The 20137-nt window shown below is 45.6% G+C and overlaps 1 protein-coding gene across 1 annotated transcript in view; it reads right to left on the reverse strand.

Annotated features, from left to right (window-relative positions):
* The window catches only part of GRID2IP (Grid2 interacting protein), a 57952-nt gene extending 37819 nt beyond the window's left edge, over window positions 1–20133 (reverse strand). Inside the window, exons 1-3 of the mRNA XM_044390199.3 lie at window positions 19199–20133; window positions 14449–14575; window positions 30–135 (exon numbers count right to left, since the gene is read on the reverse strand). The gene's annotated coding sequence lies outside the window, so the exon portion shown is untranslated. The remainder of the gene's footprint in view (window positions 1–29; window positions 136–14448; window positions 14576–19198) is intronic.
* Between the last annotated feature and the right edge of the window lie 4 nt (window positions 20134–20137).

Genomic DNA, 20137 nt, shown 5'->3' on the forward strand with positions numbered 1-20137 from the left:
CTAGTCCGGACTGATACAACAGAACATACCTGACTCTTCAAAACAGCCAAGGTCATCGAAAACAAGAATGTTTGAGAGACTGTCACAAGCTGGAGGGGCCTAAGGAGACCTGATGACTAGATGCAGTGTGGGATCCTGGGGCAGAGAAAGGACATTAGGTAAAACTTGAGGAATCAGAACTAACTAATGATAATGGACCAACATTAGTTCATTAGTTGTGACAAATGTACCATCGTAACATCAGGTGCCAGCAATAGGAGACATTGGGTGTGGGGCAACAGGGAGCTACCAACCCAGCTTTTCTGCACACCCGACACTATTCTAAAATTAAATTTTTATTATTAAGACCCAGGATGTGGGAGCTGGAGTCCCCCCAGATGAATGGGACAATATTCATTTTTTTTTCTTTTGAGAGAGAGGGAGGGAGAGAGGTGGGGAGGGGCAGAGGGAGAGAGAGAAAGAGAATCTTAAGCAGGATCCATGCCTCACTCAGAGCCCGACTTGGAGCTCAATCCCATGACTGAGACCATGACCTGAGCCGAAATCAAGAGTTGGATGCTTAAATGACTGAGCCACCCAGGCGTCCCTGGGCGATACTCTTATAGGTCATGAGGATTGAGGTGGATGTTTTCTAGAATCTGCTTACCCAAAGGTGCTCCAAGTTACTGTGTGTGTGTGTGTGTGTGTGTGTGTGTGTGTGTGTCTGTGTGTGTGTGTGTGTGAGAGAGAGAGAGAGAGAGAGAGACACACACACACACACAGAGAGAGAGATGTCAGTATATGTTCTCTAGTCTCATTTACCTTACAAACTCTGCTAGGGAGAGTACAGTATATCCTCTTTGGGAGAAAACCCCCAAAACCATGAGTGACACAGTGTCCCCAGAGTATGGTCAAAGACTGACTGATGCTGGAATAAAATATATCTTTGAGCGCCGCTCCAAATGCTTAACAGGCCATGGAATTGTTGTGCTGCGTGGTAAGTACGCATAAACCGTGATAGTCACACAGGTGGCTTTACCTGGCACACTCTTTTGTCTTCTTCTTTTTTTTTTTTACGTAGGCTCCATGCCGAGTGTGGAGCCAACAAGGGGCTTGAACTCATGACCCTGACACCAAGACCTGAGCTGAGACCAAGAGTTGGATGCTTAACCGACTGAGCCATCCAGGCGCCCCTCTTTTGTCTTCTTGACTAACAAACTGGTGTTTCTCTAGATGGTAAAAAATGGCATCATCTGACCTGCTGATGGGAATGTAATGGTAAAACCATTATGGAATACTGCTTGATGGTGTCTTAAAAAGCCCAAAGTGGGGGCGCCTGGCTGGTTGAGTTGGTAGAACACTTGGCTCTTAATCTCAGGGCATAGAACCTACTTTTTAAAAAGGCGCTAAATGGGGCGCCTGGGTGGCACAGCGGTTAATCGTCTGCCTTCGGCTCAGGGCGTGATCCCGGTGTTACCGGATCGAGTCCCACATCAGGCTCTTCCGCTATGAGCCTGCTTCTTCCTCTCCCACTCCCCCTGCTTGTGTTCCCTCTCTCGCTGGCTGTCTCTCTCTGTCGAATAAATAAATAAAATCTTTAAAAAAAAAAAAAGGCGCTAAATGTACGCTTACCATGCAACCCAGCCATCCCGCTCCTAGGTATTAATGTTCCCAAGAGAAATGACAGTGTATGTCCACGTAAAGACTTGAACGCGAATGTGCATAGCAGCAGTATTCACAATAGCCCCAAACTGGAAACAACTTATACATCGATCTATTGACAAATGGATAAACAGACTGTGGTGTATCTATGCAATGGAATGCTACTCTATACTAATAAGAGATGAATTACTGATACACGTAACATGAGTGAACTTCAAAACCATTATGCTAAATGATAGAAGCTGGTAACAAAAGGCTCTATGATTCCATTTATATTAAATTCTATAACATGCAAACTGATCTATAACATCAGAAAGCACATCAGTGACTTCTGGGGCCAAGGTGGAGGCAAGGGTAACCGGCAAAGGACCTTGAGAAAACTTGTACGCTTTATATGTATACAGTTGGTTGTATATACCTCAATAAGTTTGACTTTTATTTTATTTTTAAATATTTTATTTATTTATTTATTTATTTATTTATTTATTTATTTGAGAGAGAGAGAGTGAGCATGGGGTGGGAGAGGGGCAGAAGGAGAAGAGAATCTCAAGCGGACTCCATGCAGCGCACAGCCTGACACAGGACTCAATCCCAGGACCCTGACATCATGACCTGAGCCGAAACCAAGAATCAGATACTTAACGGACTGTGCCACCCAGGCGCCCCTAATGTTGACTTTTGAAACCTAAACTACTTGAGGGGTATACTCCTAAATCCTGTAACTTAAAGGGGATGGGGAAAATGACACACTGAGCCAGACCTGATCATAGGCTGGCAGTTTTCATATATTTGTTAATCTCATTTGCTTGTCATGCTCTCCTAACAAAACTCAGAATGGTTACTGCCAGTTTAGAGAGGAGAAGATAGAGCTTCAGAGAAATGAAGGGACTTGTCCCGAGTCATACCGGCTTCTGAGCGGCTGAGGCAGGCTTTGACCCTCCCCAGCCTCCACCCTCTGTCAGCCCTTTGAGAAGGGCTGGACCTTGATATTGCCAGCCTGACAATGCCAGGACCCATTGACCAGGACGATACAGCCCAGCCTGGATCCTCGCTCCATGCTTCACGTTCTGCCTTTTTTAAGGCTTTGCCCAGGATGAACCAAAAGGCTCAAAATGCGTCCTGGTATTTCCCACCCCAGTCCCAGAAGGTCAAGCAAAGATGTGGGTTTCCTGGGGGGCGGGAAGGGGTGTCCACAGGTTTGGGGAAAGGGACCCCTGGAGACATTTGGGCGGGTGCTGCTGAGAAGGGCTGGTGTCCATGACTCCTCACTTTACTGTACAACCCAAACTCAAACACCAGCCAGTCCTATGGACGCTACCTTCTACTTTCAAATTATAACCAGAACCCACCTGCTTCTCTCCGCTGCCACTGCCATCACCTTGGTCCAAGCCACCATCATCCTTCTCCCACCCTCAATCCAAAGTCAGATCCTGTCACTCCTCTGCTCAAAACCCAACCCATCACTTAAGTTCTCACCATGGCCCACGGGACCCCACCCAGTCAGGCCTATTGACCTCTCTGATTTCTTGCACAGATCTCAGGGCCTTTGCACTAGCTCTTCCCTCCACCTAGAATCTGTCCCCACCTCCCGAATCTGTTCAGATGTCTCCTGTCCCACCCTATTTCTCCTCCCTTCCCTGCTCTCTGCTTCTTCCTAGCACTTCTCACCATCCACATGCTATGTGCCTTGCTCATTTATCTTGTTTCATGTCTGTCCCCGCACATTAGAATGCAAGCCTCAGGAGGGCAGAGATTTCTGTTTTGATCATTGCTGTACCTATAGTACCTAGAACAGTAATTGGCACATAGTGAGTGCTCAATATTTGTAAAAGGAGTGAATACATTAATAAACCTTACCCTGCGGTCCCAGCCCTCTAACAGAAGGAAGTGCATTCTCCTCCCATGGCTGGCCTAAGTGATATATTTTTTTAAGATTTATTTATTTATTTGAGGGGGCAGGGAGGGGCAGAGGGAGAAGGAGAGGGGCAGAGGGGAAGCGGACTCCCCGCTCAGTGGGGAGCCCAACACGGGGCTCGATCTCACGACCCTGAGATCATGAGCTGAGCCAAAACCAAATGCTTAACCGACTGAGTCTCCCAGGTGCCCCCGTCCTAAGTGATCTTATGGGAATCTCAAGAAAGGCCCCCAGTGTGGCACGTGGTATGAATTATGTGATTATTATTATATTCACTATTATGATATCCTCCTGGCAATTCGGTTGTGTTCCCAAAAGCACAGACCATCTTTTAAAACATAAGCTTTTATTTTGGAGTAGTTTTAGATTCACGGAAAGATTTCAGAGAGAGTACAGAGTTTTCATATACCCACATCCAACGTCCCTCACTGCTGACATCTTACGTTACTATGGTACCTCTGTCACGATTAATGAACTAACACTGATCCATTATTATTAACTAATTCAGAGTTTCTTACTTTTTCCCTAATGTCCTTTCTCTGTCCCAAGACCCAATCTAGGATGCCATGTAGTTATCATGTTTCCCTACGCTCCTCTAATCTGAGGCAGTTTCCTTGGTTTTGATTACCTGGACAGGTTTTGTTTTTTTTTTTTAAATAGCTTTTAACAAATTTATTAAATACGATCTTTAGTACTTTTCTTGTTCTTCTTGGTCTCCTCCTCTTTCCTCTCTCTCTCTCTTTCAATGGACAGTTTTCAGGAGTATCGGTTAGCTATTTCATAGAATGTTTATGCCTGATATTTTTCTCATAGCTAGACTGGTTATAGTTTGGGGGAGGAAAACCACAGAGGCAAAATGCCATTCTGGGGGCACCTGGCTGGCTCAGTCGGTTAAGTGTCCAACTCTTGATTCGGCTCAGGTCATGATCGCAGAGTTGTGGGATTGAGCCCTGCATCAGGCTTTGCACTCAGTGTGGAGTCTGATTGTGGTTCTCTCTCTGCCCCCTCCCTCCTTCCAATCCCATGCTCTCTCTCTCTCTCTCTCTAAAATAAATAAATCACATCACATCAGTGGCACAGGCTATCACCATGATTTACGTGCTGTTAACCCTGCCTGAGGTTGGATTGGTTAGTTTCTCCATTATCAAGTACTCTGTCCCCCACCCCCTCATACTGTCTTTGTTGGAAGGAAGTCATTGTGTGCTGTCCACACTTAAGAAGGTAGAGTTATGTTCTACATAAATTATTTGGAATCCTTCTACATGGGAGATATGTCTCTTCTCCCCTCTATATTCGATCATTTATTTATGTAGGTATGGACTCATGGATATTTAATTTACACTTAGGGTTATCATCTAGTACTATGTTACTTAGTTTGTTGCTCAAATTGTTCCATCTTTGGCAAGTGGAGTCTCTTTTCACTCCTATGTTCCTTTCGCAAATCTCCATTGCTCTGTGTGTGGTATGTATACATATGTGTTTTACAAGAGGCACTACAACTTGGTCCAGGCTCATTCCAGCCCTAGAATCAGCCATTTCTCCAAGATGCTTTGATTTATTTTGTGGGGGGAATAATATTCGAAACTAAGATCTGGGCAATGGATGTGTTCATTGCTGCTGCGATGTCCCTGCTTCTTGGCCGGCTGGCTGACGACAAGCAGACACATGTCCATTTAGCCATGTGGTCTCCATCCACTCCCGAATTAATTCAGGTCAGCGCCCTTTCACCTCGTCCTCCTCACTGAGGCTACCTTAGGCATTTGAATATGGTTAGATTCTTTTGGTCATGTTCTTTCATATTGGGATGCCCCAATTTCCTAGGAGATTTTTAAATTTGCATCCATTTAGGGTGACTGTAACTGCCCATGGATCCTGACACGTGGGTGATGGCATGTATCCGCCATTACTGTGTCACCGCTCTTGTGGCTCACCCACTCAACCCCCCTGCTCCCCATCCTCTGGCAACCACCGATCTCTTCGCTATCTCTATAGTTTGGCCTTTTCCGGATTATCCCATAAATGGAATCATACAATACGTAGCCTACTGGCTTTTTTTCACTTAGCAATATTCATCCATGTTTTTGTGTCTTGATAGCTCGTTCCTTTTTTCCTTTTCCTCTTTCTTTTTCTTTTCTTTTCTTTCTTTCTTTCTTTCTTTCTTTCTTTCTTTCTTTCTTTCTTTCTTTTTTTTTTTTGGTATCATTCCATTGTATGGATGTACCACGATTTCTTTATCCATTCACCTATTAAAGGACATATTGGTTGCTTCCAGTTTTGGGCAATTACGAATAAATCGCAGACAGGTTTTAGTGCAGACATAACTTTCCAATCAGTTGGGTAAATACATAGTACCACTGTTCTATCATGATGGTGAGACAAAGTTTAGCTTCCTCAAACTGTCGAACGGGCTCCAAAGTGGCTGCACCATTTTGCACCCTGCCAGTGATGAACGAGAGTCCCTGCTGCTCCACACCCTGGTAGGTAATTGGTGTTGTAAAGGTTATTTGGGATTTTAGTGTGTATGTAGTGGTATCTCGTTGATGTTTGCATTGTTTTTTCCCTAGCGTTAAATGATGTTGAGCCTCTTCTCATATGCTTATTTGCCACTCGTACATCTTCTTGGTGAGGCATCTGTAAAGATATTTCGTCTTTTAAAATTTTGTTTGTAATTGTTGACTTTTCAGAGGTGTTTTTAATGTGTGTATTTTGGATATAAGTCCTTTACCTGATGTGTGATTTACAAATATTTTCTCCCAGTAGGTAACTTGTATTTTCATTCTCTTAACAGTGCTATTCACAGAGCAAAGTTTTTCAATTTAATAAAGTCCCGTTTATTAGATTTGGGTGGGGGGATATGCTTTTGGTGTTGTATCTAGAATCTCATCACCAAACCCAAGGTGGTATAGATTTTCTCCCAATTTTTTTTTCTAGAAAATTCTGGATGGGGCGCCTGGGTGGCTCAGTCGTTGAGCGTCTGCCTTCGGCTCAGGGCGTGATCCCAGAGTCCTGAGATCGAGCCCCACATCAGGTTCCTCCGCTGAGAGCCTGCTTCTTCCTCTCCCACTCCCCCTGCTGTGTTCCCTCTCTCGCTGGCTGTCTCTTTCTCTGTCAAATAAATAAATAAAATCTTAAAAAAAAAAAAGAAAGAAAGAAAATTCTGGAAAACATCCAGTCCCAACCTGATGCCCTGTGAAGACTGTGTTGTAGTTGATCTGACGCCTCCATGAGAACAGGCTTTTTCTCCCCCCTTAAATAATCCACAGAAATATGACTGTGAACACCACAGAATGCATCCTGATTGTTAGGGGCTGACTTTGTCCCCTCGAGTCCGTAAGTTGAATTCCTAATCCCCAGAACCTCAAAATGGGACTGTATCCCCTTTCAAGAGGTGATGGAGTAAAAATGAGACTGTTAGGGCGGGGCCTAACCCAACATGGCTGCTTCCCCTACAAGAGGTGGGAACTTGGACATAAAAAGACACCAAGGGCTGTGCATTCACTCAGGAAAGACTATGTGAGGACACAGAGGGAAGGTGGCCATCTATAAGCCTCAGGAGAAACCAATCCTGCCAAAACCTGACCTCCACAACGAAGAGAAAATACATTTCTATTGTTTAAGCCACCTGGTCTGTCGTGTTTTATTATGCTAGCCCCAGCAAACTAATGCATTGCCACGGTGAAATTTTATCAGAGTATGGCTAAAAGATTCTTTCATTCAGGATGTGTTGAGAGCTGGGTAAGTGGCCTTGGCCAAAGAGAGCCAGGGAGAGTGGAAAGGGATTGATTGAGAAAACCCAGACAGAAGTTTAAAACTGGCTGGTGTCCTTTCTCTGTGCCAAGTCCTCCTGACACATCCAGCTACTCTGGACTGAGTAGGCAGAGTCCAAACAGGGCATTAATATCTTGCAGTCATGTCATGTCCTACTCCCCAAAGCCTCTGAGTATATCTGTGTGGTGTCCTCAGGTGACAAAGGCAGGTCACTTTCAGGTCACTTTGATGATTGCCGTGGGGCCAGGCTATGGCTTTCATCAACAACTTGGGTAGTGTATTAGTTAAAGTGATAAATGCTAGCTGCTTTAACAAACACCCTCCAATCTCAGTGGTTAACATAATAAAATTCCATTTATCACCTACATCACAGTCCAGCATGGGTTGGATGGCTCTCCTGGGTTGGGGGGAGGGCTTCCTCCAGGAAGAGACGGGGTTCTTGATCCTTCCATCCTGCACTGACATCTGAAACACGTGGTCTCTTCTCCAGAGGTCACTGGAGAAGGGGAACAGATTGCCAGAGGATTGTGCAAGAATATTTTAAAGGCCTGGTCTAGAAGTGACCTACATTTCTTCTGCCCACTTTTTCAATACCCAGAACGAACTTCAAAGGAGCCTGAGATGTATAGTCCTCCCTTGTGCCCAGGAAAAGGAGGTACTGTGGCAAACACCTGATGTTCTCTCTACCACAGAGGAGGACACGAATTTTCCTACCTGGCCTGCAAATGTTGGGATGCTGGGGAAGACGGTGGGCGGAGACTCAGCCCCCACTGTCAGGGATGATGTTGGTTGTGACAATCATTTCAACTGAACAGGACAGGGGCTTTCCTGACCGTGGGTCTGGTGTGAATTAAGGAGGGGGCTTGTTGGGAGCACTCTTTGAGGAGGAGGGTGGCGTGACGAGCAGCATTTGGGACAGTAAATCCCACTGCCATGCCATGGGAAGTGTTACTAGTACAATGGTGACGAACAAAGCATCTGCCATGTCCAGATCCAGGCAGGCCTGACTCTGCTCAGCCCTCGACACAGGTCTTGGGCCTGAAGTTGCAATGCAGAGCTGGTCTGTGAGCCACCTGCTAGCGGGAGCCCCTCCCAGCACCTGCTTCCACAACAGAAGTGAGATCAGCCCATGGAGCACCTCATCTTTCTTATGTTCATTTCCCTTTTGTCCTGTTTCCCCTCTACTCACATTAAGGTTACTTTATCTTGTTTTGTGTGTAAACCATCTCCAGTCCTGCCTGGAAGACAACAGGGACATGTAAATAAATGGGGTGGGGAATAGTCTGTGATATTGAGAAGCTGCTCTTCTCATTCCTTTTATTCACTGCTCTTCCCCCAGTCATCAAGGTACTTGGCAGGGGAAGGGAGTTGTGGAAGGGCAGGTGGGGGGAAGAGATTGAGCCCTAAAAGAGCCACCTTTCTATTTTTCAACCTCCTCGATAGACTTCATTCTGTCTTTTGAAAGACAAATATCTGAAAGTCAAACTAGTTTTTTGGTGTCAAGTTGGGGGTTTTGGAAAGCAAAAAATATTATTGCAAAAGCTTATGGTTTACACTATAAACTATAGAGTGGGACTGCTTGCACTGGGACTAAGAGCTTCTTGCATACCCAAAAGAAGAGTCTGAGTGGTGCAAGGAGGGGAGACTCATGAGGGAGGCTTGGAGGAGCACACTTGCTGTCCCATTGGAACCTGGCTCACTGGAGCCAAGCTAGGTCCAGTCATGGGAAAACAAAGAAGGAAGCATTCAACACACTGTGAATTCCTATCAACTGCACAAGCTCCCCTCTTGGGGCCCCATCCCACTCTTGGGAGCACCATCAGAGTCAGGGGGATTAATGCTAGCTGGTTTAACAACGACCTCACTGTTTGTATGTGCGACAAACTGTGTCTCCCAGATGCCTCTCCCTCTGGTCCCCTTGCTTCAGACTAATGTTCAGAACCGCTTCTGACATTGCAGGCTCAGGGGTCCCCCTGCTCCAGGCTGCACTTTGTAAGCTGCTAATCCCGCTAATTCTGGAGCTGCTGGTTGGTGATCCACCATCTGTAACGGGCTCTGAAGACGAGTTGCCCTGGTGGCTCGCTGACCCAGAGGAGCCATCAGAAGCTGGTGGACTGGTTCACTGTCATTACTGATGGCAGGATGAGGGGTTCTCCAGGGACATTTCATGGAGCCTGTGGCATGCTCGTTCCAGGTCCCTCCTTGGGCCTCCCCTGTTCCAGCCTCCCTCAAGAGATTAGCAAACACTTCCTCTATTTGGCTTCCACGGTGGCCTCTTTTTTCCTGGTTCTCCAGCTGGGTTGACCACCCTAACTTGGCCTTCTCTGCCAGCTCCTCCTTTGCTTCTGGCCCGTGATATTGGAGCCTCTGTCTCTTCTCTCTTTACACCTTTTTGCTCATCCTAAGGAACTGCATCCGTTCTGGGTGACCTTGCAGCTCTAGTGACTGCAGTTTTGTGGCTAAAATTTCCTCCTCCTCCCTTTGAATATACATTTCTTTGAATCTACACCAGGAGATGGCTGCCAGGAAGGAATTTTATTAATAGATTTGCCTTTGCATCTGGGAAATGAAGGACATCCTACCACACACTCCTGCCGTGTCCTAAGCAGCTCGTGTTTTCATGGTGGCACTTTTCATTCATTCTGGGCTTCATCTAGTTTGGGGGGACACTTTTGATATACTTCCATCATTCCAGATACAACAACTTATTAGATGCCCACTTACAGAGTGCCTACCCAGCAATCGTGCCCCTTTCTAGTATTACCAGTTCTGCATCTGGAATCTTCCTCTCTCCTGAGCAGCAGCTCCTGGCTGGGGAGACAATGAGCCCCCTGGAAGGTTTGGCAGGGCATTTATTTTTTTTATTTTTATTTTTAAAGATTTTATTTATTTATTTGACAGCGAGAGAGACAGCCAGCGAGAAAGGGAACACAAGCAGGGGGAGTGGGAGAGGAAGAAGCAGGTTCATAGCGGAGCAGCGAGCCCGATGCAGGGCTCGATCCCAGGACCCTGGGATCATGCCCTGAGCCGAAGGCAGACGCTTAATGACTGAGCCACCCAGACGCCCCTTGGCAGGGCATTTAACTCACCAAATGGTGCACTCCATTCTCCTGGCCCCGTCACTGGCTCAGGAGGGAGCCCATGACTCAAGTCAGACAGAGTGAATTTCAGCACTCCTACTGGGAATACCAGGGTAAACCCTCCCATTCTCTTCTCATTGGAAGTGAATGTGGAAGCATGAAGCCCCAGGGGTGGCTGGCAGCCATCCCACCACCAGGAGGAAAGCCGGTCTGGGGAATGAGGCTGATGCTTGGGTGACAGAGTGAGGAACAAACAGAACCTCTGTCTTTGATGATGCCAGTGAGCTTCTGATTCAAACCATTTCTGAAGCCTGCCCCATCTCTGCACGTGACAGTGGCAGAGGCCAGGAAGTCTCCTTTGTCATTTGATCCAGTTTGAGGTGGGCTTACTATTACTTGCAACATAAAGAACTTTGATACCTCAAACCTCTTGTGCCAGAAATACTTCCCATTTTGTTCTTCTGCATGGATCCTGTTTGTTAACTGTGATACTAGTGGCCAAAATTGATTGAATGCGTTTTACATGACTGTATTATTTCATTCGGTCTTCACGACAACCCTTTGAGGTAGATTCTGTTATGTGATGAGGAAACTGAGACTCAGAGAGGTTAAGTAACTGGCCTAAAACCGCACAGCTAGAAGAGATGGATCCTGGACTGAAACTCAGGAAGCCTGATTCCTGAGCTCATACTCTTAACCCCTGCACGACTTTCCATCCGATATTCTCGGTCTGAATTTCTTCCTGGAATGACATTCATGTCTGTGCCTCACAGAATCCAGTGTCAGTCCCAATTCACTTGGTGTCCAGAGTGAGTCTGCGACACTAACTGATGTAGGCAGGCTGGATCCGAGGACCCAGGGGAGGTCCTGCAGGACCAGCCAAGAGGGTCCTTGGCTTCATGCAGGATAGAAATCAAATGCAGGCCGGGAGGAAGTGAGAGCAGAGTTTACTGAAGATATAGAGAGAGCAGATACAGACAGAGCATCTGGGACACTTGGAATGGAAGAGGAGCATGAGTCTCATCTTTACTTGCAGCCCGGGTGTTGACTGAGGATGGTGGTCTGCCACACGTGTCCTCTCAGGCATCCAGGAACAGGTCAAAACAAGGATGAGTGCTCAGGTGTCCTCCAAAAGTCACTTCTGCCCTGGAGTTAGGGGTCTTGGGGTCAAGGGTCTGGAGTCAGCAGTCTTGGAAAATGTACAGGACAACCTCGCCTGGTCACTCCTTAGGTGTTGTCTATTGTGCTGGAAGACTCCAAAGATATAATGAACTCCTTGACCTTTATAAGAAGGACATACATCGTCGGTACTATAAGCCATGTGTAGGGCAGGAGTGCAGCTCCTAGCAAGCATAGAAGCAGGAAAAGGGACAAAAAAGCACTTTTCTTCAGTTTCTCTGTCTCATTACCATGAAGTGCCATTCATTTCTTCCCCGCAGCTCTGAGACAGCATTCACAATATTGTCCCTTGTCCTTCTCTACCCTCTTTTTTTTTTTTTAAGATTTTATTTATTTATTTGACAGAGAGAGCGAGAGAGCACAAGCAGGGCGAACAGGGGAACAGTAGTGGAAGAGGGAGAAGCAGGCTCCCCACTGAGCAGGGAACCTGATGCAGGGCTTGATCCCGGGACCCTGAGATCATGACCTGAGCCGAAGGCAGACGCTTAACCATCTGAGCTACCCAGGTGCCCCTCTCTATCCTCTTTCTGTGTGACTTACAAATAAAACAAATGAACACAAACTGTATACTTTACATGGAGGGACCATCCCCCATCAGCCCACCTGTAATTTCTTGCTTGTCTGCCTTTTCTCCAGGTTGTCAGGTGGCTTCTCTTTTCTGAAAATGTCTCAGAGGTTGTCCTGAGACAATTCAGCCCCAACTCAATGTCCAGGGCTGGATACTCCTTTGGCTCAGCACTGTTAGCCGAGGGATGGCCAGATTCTAATCGTGAGACTAATTCTTGGTTTCAACTAAGGCAGAAAACTAGAATCTCTATTGAGAGGCATTAAGACGGTGGCTGGAGATAAGATGCCCAGATTTAGCAAATGAAAAATACAAGACACCCAGTGAAATTTGAATTTTAGATAAACAAGAGATAATTTTTGAGTATAAGTACGCGTATCTCCTCTTTCGAGAGATACCACAGCTGACGGTGAACTGCAGTATTGGTGATCAGAGTTACAGAGCATTTGGGTGAGGCGAGCGGAGCAGTGTACCAGGTCAAGACCAGTTCAGAAGTGATAGGGAAATGGAGGTTCTGGCCTTGCCCTGCCCAAACCCCTTTGACCTGGTAGCTGAATGCAGTTGCTTTAAGGGCAGCAATCAAGGCAGCAAAGGCCAAGTGGAAATTCCAAAGGATAAGCTACCCTTTGCTCCAAGCTGGCCAGTGGTGCAACACATGGCCGCCGGGACTGGCCGGAGGACTCTGACTTGGTGATGTCCAGGGTACCAACTGCCTCTGGGAAGATTTCATCCTTTTTCTTGCGTGCAGGCAACACGTTTTCATCGAGCATCTGTTATGAGCTAGGCACTAAATAGTTGCTACTGATGCAACAGTAAGCAGATACAGCCCCGATTCTCGCCTTCCCACAAATGCTTGTGTTATGTCCCTTTAAAACTGTCCTTTTTTCCTCCATTGTAAAACTCCTCCTGACCAACAAATCACAGACTACAACCACGCCTCCTGGGCTATTTGTCTGCTGCAAGGGAAGCTATGAAGTCCTGTATCCCATTTCCAAAGTAGAGCTTCAGTCATTCCCTTGGGGACAGGAGATCATGGTATAAAAGGTGGGTGATCCTGTCAACCGATCTTGCAGCAGGTAAAAAGCTGATAGCACAGGTCCAGTTTCAGGGGCTGACAGGAGGGTTTAGGGACGTTCCAAGGAGAAATTCTTTGCCACGTGTTTCACAGGAAATACCATCCTTCCTATTGCATTTGAATTCAATGTTTGATCATAGGTTTAGTAGTGTTTTCTTCTACGCTATTTATAAAATGTGAGTGTCAACGTTCATGTTTGGAGGTTTTGAAGGACAGAGGGAAAGAGTAAAATGCCGGGAACACATGAGTTTCAGGAACTGACAAACCCCTGAGAGATTTATCCTGAGAAAGTAATGTAACTGCAAAAAAATAAAAGCTTTGAATATGTTACTTGCGAAGCTATCTACAATATTATAAACTAGGAAATCATACAAATGTCCAACACTAATATTGAGCTCATTATACTGCATTCCTGGATAATGATTAAAACTGTCTAGATAGAGGAAAAGCACTTATGATAAGCTGAATGGAGCAAAATTCAAAAATTGTCTAGATTCTATGATGATATCTATGTAAACATTGAAACAAATACAAAAATTCATGTTTTTATGCTTATAGAAATGCAGAATAACAAAGTAGCACTTAAGATAGTAAAATTTAGCCTTTTCTTTTGCTGTTATTTATATATTTCTATAAAGTGTAAAAGGAGTTTAAAAAGAAAAATACAAGGTGGGGAAAGAAGAGCTGAGTGACTACGTGTTTTGGTTAGGATTAGGCCTAATATTTTAAGTTGCAAGTTACAGAAGATGTAACTCCACATGGTTTTAAAAAATAAAGAGGACTGGGTCCCTGGGTGTCTCAGTCAGTTAAGCATCCAACTCTTTTTTTTTTTTTTAAGATTTTTTATTTTATTTATTTGACAGAGAGACAGCCAGCCAGAGAGGGAACACAGGCAGGGGGAGTGGGAGAGGAAGAAGCAGGCTCCCAGCAGAGGAGCCTGATGTGGGGCTCGATCCCAGAACGCCGGGATCACGCCCTGAGCCGAAGGCAGACGCTTAACGACTGCGCTACCCAGGCGCCCCCAAGCATCCAACTCTTGAGTTCAGCTCAGGTCATGATCTCAGGGTCCTGGGAACGAGCTCTGTATCAGGCTCTGTGCTTGGTACAGAGTCTGCGTGGGATTCCCTGCCCCCCCCACCACTCCCCCTGCTTGTGCATGCCCTCTCTCTCTCTCAAGTAAATAAATAAAATGTTAAAAAAAAAATAAAGGGGACTTTTGGCTCACCTGTGAAGTCCAGAGGTGCTATAAGCTTCAGGTACAGTTTGCTCAGGGCTCTGACTTCATTTCTCTGTGCTTCTCTCAGGTCTGCCCTCTCCTGTATGTAGGCTTCATCCTTGGACTGGCTTTCCTCCTAATGCCAAGAGAAAAGAAGTGAAGTTACAGCCTCCTCTTTAATATCTTTATTTAATCTAGAGGAAAGGAGGCACCATTGAATGGGAATCCTAGCTTCGTTCTCATTGGGTCCCTCACATTCCAGAGGCTGGCTTTTGTTTTGAAAAATTATTGTGATTGGGGCACCTGGGTGGCTCAGTCATTAAGCATCTGCCTTTGGCTCAGGGCGTGATCCCGGAGTCCTGGGATCGAGCCCCACATCAGGCTCCTCTGCTGGGAGCCTGCTTCTTCCTCTCCCACTCCCCCTGCTTGTGTTCCCTCTCTCGCTGTCTGTCTGTCTCTCTCTCTCTGTCAAATAAATAAATAAAATCTTTAAAAAAAAAGAAAAATTATTGTGATAAGGAAGGAGAGGATTATCCTGATTGGCTGATACCACTTAAGTTCCACCCCTAGAGCTTGGGGTAGTTCCAGCCTACCCTAAGAGCAGGTAGGGAGGTGTGTGGCTTTCTTGTTGAGTAGGAAACCTGTGTCCTTTGAACCATGTATGTGCACAAGAGTGTCATGAAAAACTGGGATGTGAGTCAGAAGGCAGTTGTGCCTTGGCTACATACTTTAAGTGTCCCCCACCTTCCTTTCTGAAATGATCTCAGCCATCACAGGGAGAAATTCCAGGTGAATTAAAGATAAAAGTATAAATCAACTAGAAAAATTTTTTTTCTAGAGGATATATTTGTGAATTTGTATGTATCTGTGTGTGTTTGTGCAATTTTGGAGTAAAGAATACCTTTTTAAATAAGATTTTTTAAAAAGCCACAAAAGGGGGCGCCTGGGTGGCACGGCGGTTAAGCGTCTGCCTTCGGCTCAGGGCGTGATCCCGGCGTTATGGGATCGAGTCCCACATCAGGCTCCTCCACTATGAGCCTGCTTCTTCCTCTCCCACTCCCCCTGCTTGTGTTCCCTCTCTCGCTGGCTGTCTCTATCTCTGTCAAATAAATAAATAAAATCTTAAAAAAAAAAAGCCACAAAAGAAAAGGCTAATAAATGTATTTCAGAATTTAAAATCTCTGTATGACAAAGACACCATGAGCCAAGTTAACAGATATGTGACATATAGAAGAAAATATCTGGAATTCATGTCAGAGACTAATATTCAGGGGATTAATATTCAGAATGTGACAGAGAATATCTATTTCTTCTTTTAGTAATAACAACCTACCAAGTGTTAGCTGAACACAGGGCAACACAGCCAGAGGCTACATTTCCCGGCTCCCCTTTGGCCGTGTGACTAAGTTCCTGCCTGTGCGATCTGAACAGGAAAAGCTAAGCACAACCTACAAGTTCCATTTTTAAGGGTAAAGGGCTTTTCTTTCCTTTCCTTCTCTCCCCTTTCTCAGGGCCTTGAAGGTGGTGCCCTTGGGGCAAGGACACCACCCTAGTGCCGTGGCCCCAAACTGTGCACAGAGTGCCCTGGGGCCCCACAGTGAACTCAGATGGGTGCCGTGGGGGTATCGTAACAGTCTGAGGAAATGAAACTACATCTGTGTCGTACATGGCATGACAGCTGAACTAGTTCACGTTTTCAGCGTTAGATCACTAAGTTCCTCATAGCACATCTTTGAGAAGATGGATTTAGAAGCAATTGCCACTGGAATATCTATGGTGAGCAAGAAATGAGAATGGTGGTTTCCAATCTGATTGTAAAGTTTGATAAATCCAGGGGTGCTAAGTTGTTAGGGCATAAATATTTATGAAGTTGTTCAGAGCTCATTATTTAATAAATGGGATTGCTATTCTTTTGGCCAAGGAGCTCTGCGAAAAAATTTCTAGGACACTTAAGGGTGCTGTGTACCGAGAAAGTCTGAGAATTTGTGCCTAGTGATGGAGAACAAGATAGGAAGCATCTGGGTCCTCGTGTGATCTTGTGGATCTCCTCGAACAGAACTGCCTACCACAGCTGGACCGCCACCTACTCTGGACTGTAGACTTCTTTCCTATCAAAGCCATAGTGTTTGGGAGTCTCTCTGTTACAATAGCATACAGACACTGTAGGTGTCCTGCCTATATCCCCACAGCCCACGGTAGAGGTCACCTGTAGATGGTTCCTGTACATGGTGATGGTTTCCTGACTCTACCTGAGAGAGTGGGGCTGGGCTGGCCTCTGTGTGGGCAGGCCAGAAAGATGAGGGAGTTACTACCCCAGGAGTGGTTGGGTGAAGACCCCTGCTGCTTTGTCCTTCACTGGAACAATCCTGAGGCATGGTCTATGGAGCCTCTCAGAAGATCCCCGGTGAGACTGAGCCCCAGGTGCCCACGTCTACTCATCAACATCTGCTTTCTTGTCTTTCTACTCTTCTCTCACTTTCCCAATCCCTCACCATGTTTCCTGGGAATATCTCCAAAAACAAGCTACTAATATCAAATCCTTGTCTTGGAGTTTGCTTTTTTTTTGGGGGGGGTACCTAAACTAAGAGAAATGGCTAGCCTATACCTTAACAAATACATAATATATGTAAATAAATACTGCAAAGCAACAAGAAAATGGTAAACAACTCAAATAAAAATGGCAGATGGTAACTGTAAGCAACTCACAATAGAGGAAAGATAATTGCCCAATAAACACATAAGAGGTTCATCACTAGGAACTGGCCAGTGGTAATTAAGATAGCCCAGCACAGGGGCGCCTGGGTGGCACAGCGGTTGGGCGTCTGCCTTCGTCTCAGGGCGTGATCCTGGCGTTATGGGATCGAGCCCCACATCGGGCTCCTCTGCAATGAGCCTGCTTCTTCCTCTCCCGCTCCCCCTGCTTGTGTTCCCTCTCTCGCTGGCTGTCTCTATCTCTGTCAAATAAATAAATAAAATCTTAAAAAAAAAAAAAAAAGAAAGATAGCCCAGCACAGTAATTGAGAACACCAATTGATTCTTAGTCCAACAGTCTGAGTTTTTTCATGGCTCTAATACTTTCTAGAACTATGTCCCTAGGAAAATTATTTAACTTCTTTGTGCCTCTATTTCTTTCTTTTTTTTTTTTTAAGATTTTATTTATTTATTTGACAGAGAGAGACAGCCAGCGAGAGAGGGAACACAAGCAGGGGGAGTGGGAGAGGAAGAAGCAGGCTCCCAGCAGAGGAGCCTGATGTGGGGCTCGATCCCAGAACGCTGGGATCACGCCCTGAGCCGAAGGCAGACGCCTAATGACTGCGCCACCCAGGCGCCCCATAGGTAAATGTTTGTTAAGCAAATAAATAAAACATCATTTCATCCATCAGAATAGTAAATATTAAAGGAACTGATCTATTAAATGTTGGCAAGGGTCTGGAGAGACAGACTCTCTCAGACATTTGTGGCCGAAGAGCAATTTAATAGCATTTATTAAAATTAAAATGCCTATCTGTTCTTTGGCCTGGGAATTCTGCTTCGTGGAAAAATACCCCTACTTGTGTGTGATGAATCTCATTAGGTATTTCCACTGCAGCATCGTTTGTAACAGCAAAAACTGAAATGAACTGAAATGTTGAGTAACAGAACAGTTACACTGCAAACTGGTGGCCCTTGGGCTAAATTTGTCCTGCAGGTATCTTCTGCTTAGTCTGAACAGTGTTTTAAAATCCTGGATTAGTTGCCAACATTACAAAAATTAGATTTACGTTATAAAAGTCCAGATTTTCAAATACTCTTAAAACACTGGAATTCAAAGGGCGCCTGGGTGGCTCAGTTGGTGGAACATCCCATTCTTGGTTTCAGCTCAGGCCATGATCTCAGGGTCCTGGGATCGGCCCCCACTTTGGGCTCTGTCCTCAGCTTGAAGTATAAGATTCTCTCTCTCCCTCTGCCTCTCCCCTCACTCGCTTGCTCGCTCTTTCTCTGTCTCTAAAATAAATAACTAAAATCTTAAAAAAAAAAAACACAAATTAACAATCCTGTGGTCTGCATAAATAGCTATTTCTGCTCACAACAAGACACATCTACTCCACGTTGTCACTTTACTTACTACCTGCAGAGCCCCTGTAGGCAGGAGAATGTGGGGCCCTGGCAGATGAGTTGTGGCTCAGCTATGTAATGAAATGTCTATAACGAGATAAATACAATATAGTAGATACACATGTGGAAAGACCACTCAGACTGAAAAAAAAAAAAAAAAGGAAGCTAGGGGACCATTATGTGTGATGCCATTTCTGTAAACAACAACAAATTATATATTTGTACATATACACTAGAATGTAAACTATACAGTTCAGGAATTTTTCTGTTTTATTGACATATTCCCAGTGCCTAGAGTAGTGCCCGGCATATACTGGGTACTCAATATATATCTATTGAATAAATATTTATGAATAAATGTATAAAAGAATTTTGGGAGGACACATACTAAATAAATGATTAATTTTGTCAAGGGACTGGGATTTGGGGGTGGTATTCAAGGAACTGTTTTGTATAACTTGATTTTTTTGTTTACAAGAACATATTGCTGTATTACTTGTGTACACTTAAAAAAAATTAAAGACAACCCTGCACAAAGTGCCATAGGTGATCAAACCCAGATTCAAAGTTAAGTCTCAACTGAAACCATCCCAAGAAAAATGAATGGGGATAAAAATAAAGTTCTGCATTTATGAGCCAAAAAAAGTAACCCAAAATACTTAACCACTAGCTCAGAATTAATCAGCAGGGTGATGAGTCAGCTGGAGACAGGGGATATGGGATGAGGTTCCAGCCCACTCTGGGTATGGGATGAGGTTCCATCCATAACCACAGTCTTCCCTGGTGGCATCACAGTTTCTGATTTGCGGCTTTTGTTTGTTCAATTCTGTGTCCACGAGTTCATGAAGGCTTTGCACACCATGTACCAGAAGGCGCCCAGCGTGTAAGTTTCTTAAAAAAGGAAAAAGAAAAGGAATCAAGAAGCTGGGGTCGGTCGCAAAGACCAAAAGAGAAGAGCTTGAAAGCCAGTGTTTTGGAGATCAGACGGTTCCCCTCAAAGGGAGGACGAGCCTGACAGATTTTCAGAAGCATCAAGAATAGACCGGTCTCTGCGGATTCAGAGGCATTCGGAGCAAAGGAACACCCCACAGGGGACGTCTCAATGCTATGTTTGGAAGCAGCTCTTCTCACCCCAGGTCCAACTATCATTAAACAGCCTTCCTTCTTATCCTCCAGGTTTGGAGTCAAGCAATTGTCACTGTTCCCGGGGGCAGGATGTTCAGAGCTGTTCCGAGACAGCAGGAGCAAAGACACTGGGACGGGTCTGACAGAACCCAACGGTGTGGTTAGCAGAAAGCAAAGCAAGTCCTGCCCATCGCGAAGACTCGGTATAGGAGCCCCTACGTGTGCCCGCCATGGGCCAGCCGTGGTCCCCGCTTGGCCGGGTCAACCCAAGCTGCCAGGAGGCTCGGCCCGCTTCACAACGCCCGCACTGACTTGGGACGGTCTTTTCGTAAGCTTTTCTGGTAACAGTGCTCCAAAGCTTGATTTTCAGCCCTCAGACCCGACCACCCCTTCTGAAAGGGCTAAGGAGCCCAGCCGGGAACGCCGCCCAGAACACGCACTCCAGCCGCGAGCCCCGCCCCCAGCTGCCGCCCACAGC

The sequence above is a fragment of the Ursus arctos genome, unplaced genomic scaffold (genome assembly GCF_023065955.2).
Source record: "Ursus arctos isolate Adak ecotype North America unplaced genomic scaffold, UrsArc2.0 scaffold_2, whole genome shotgun sequence".
Lineage (NCBI taxonomy): Eukaryota > Metazoa > Chordata > Mammalia > Carnivora > Ursidae > Ursus > Ursus arctos.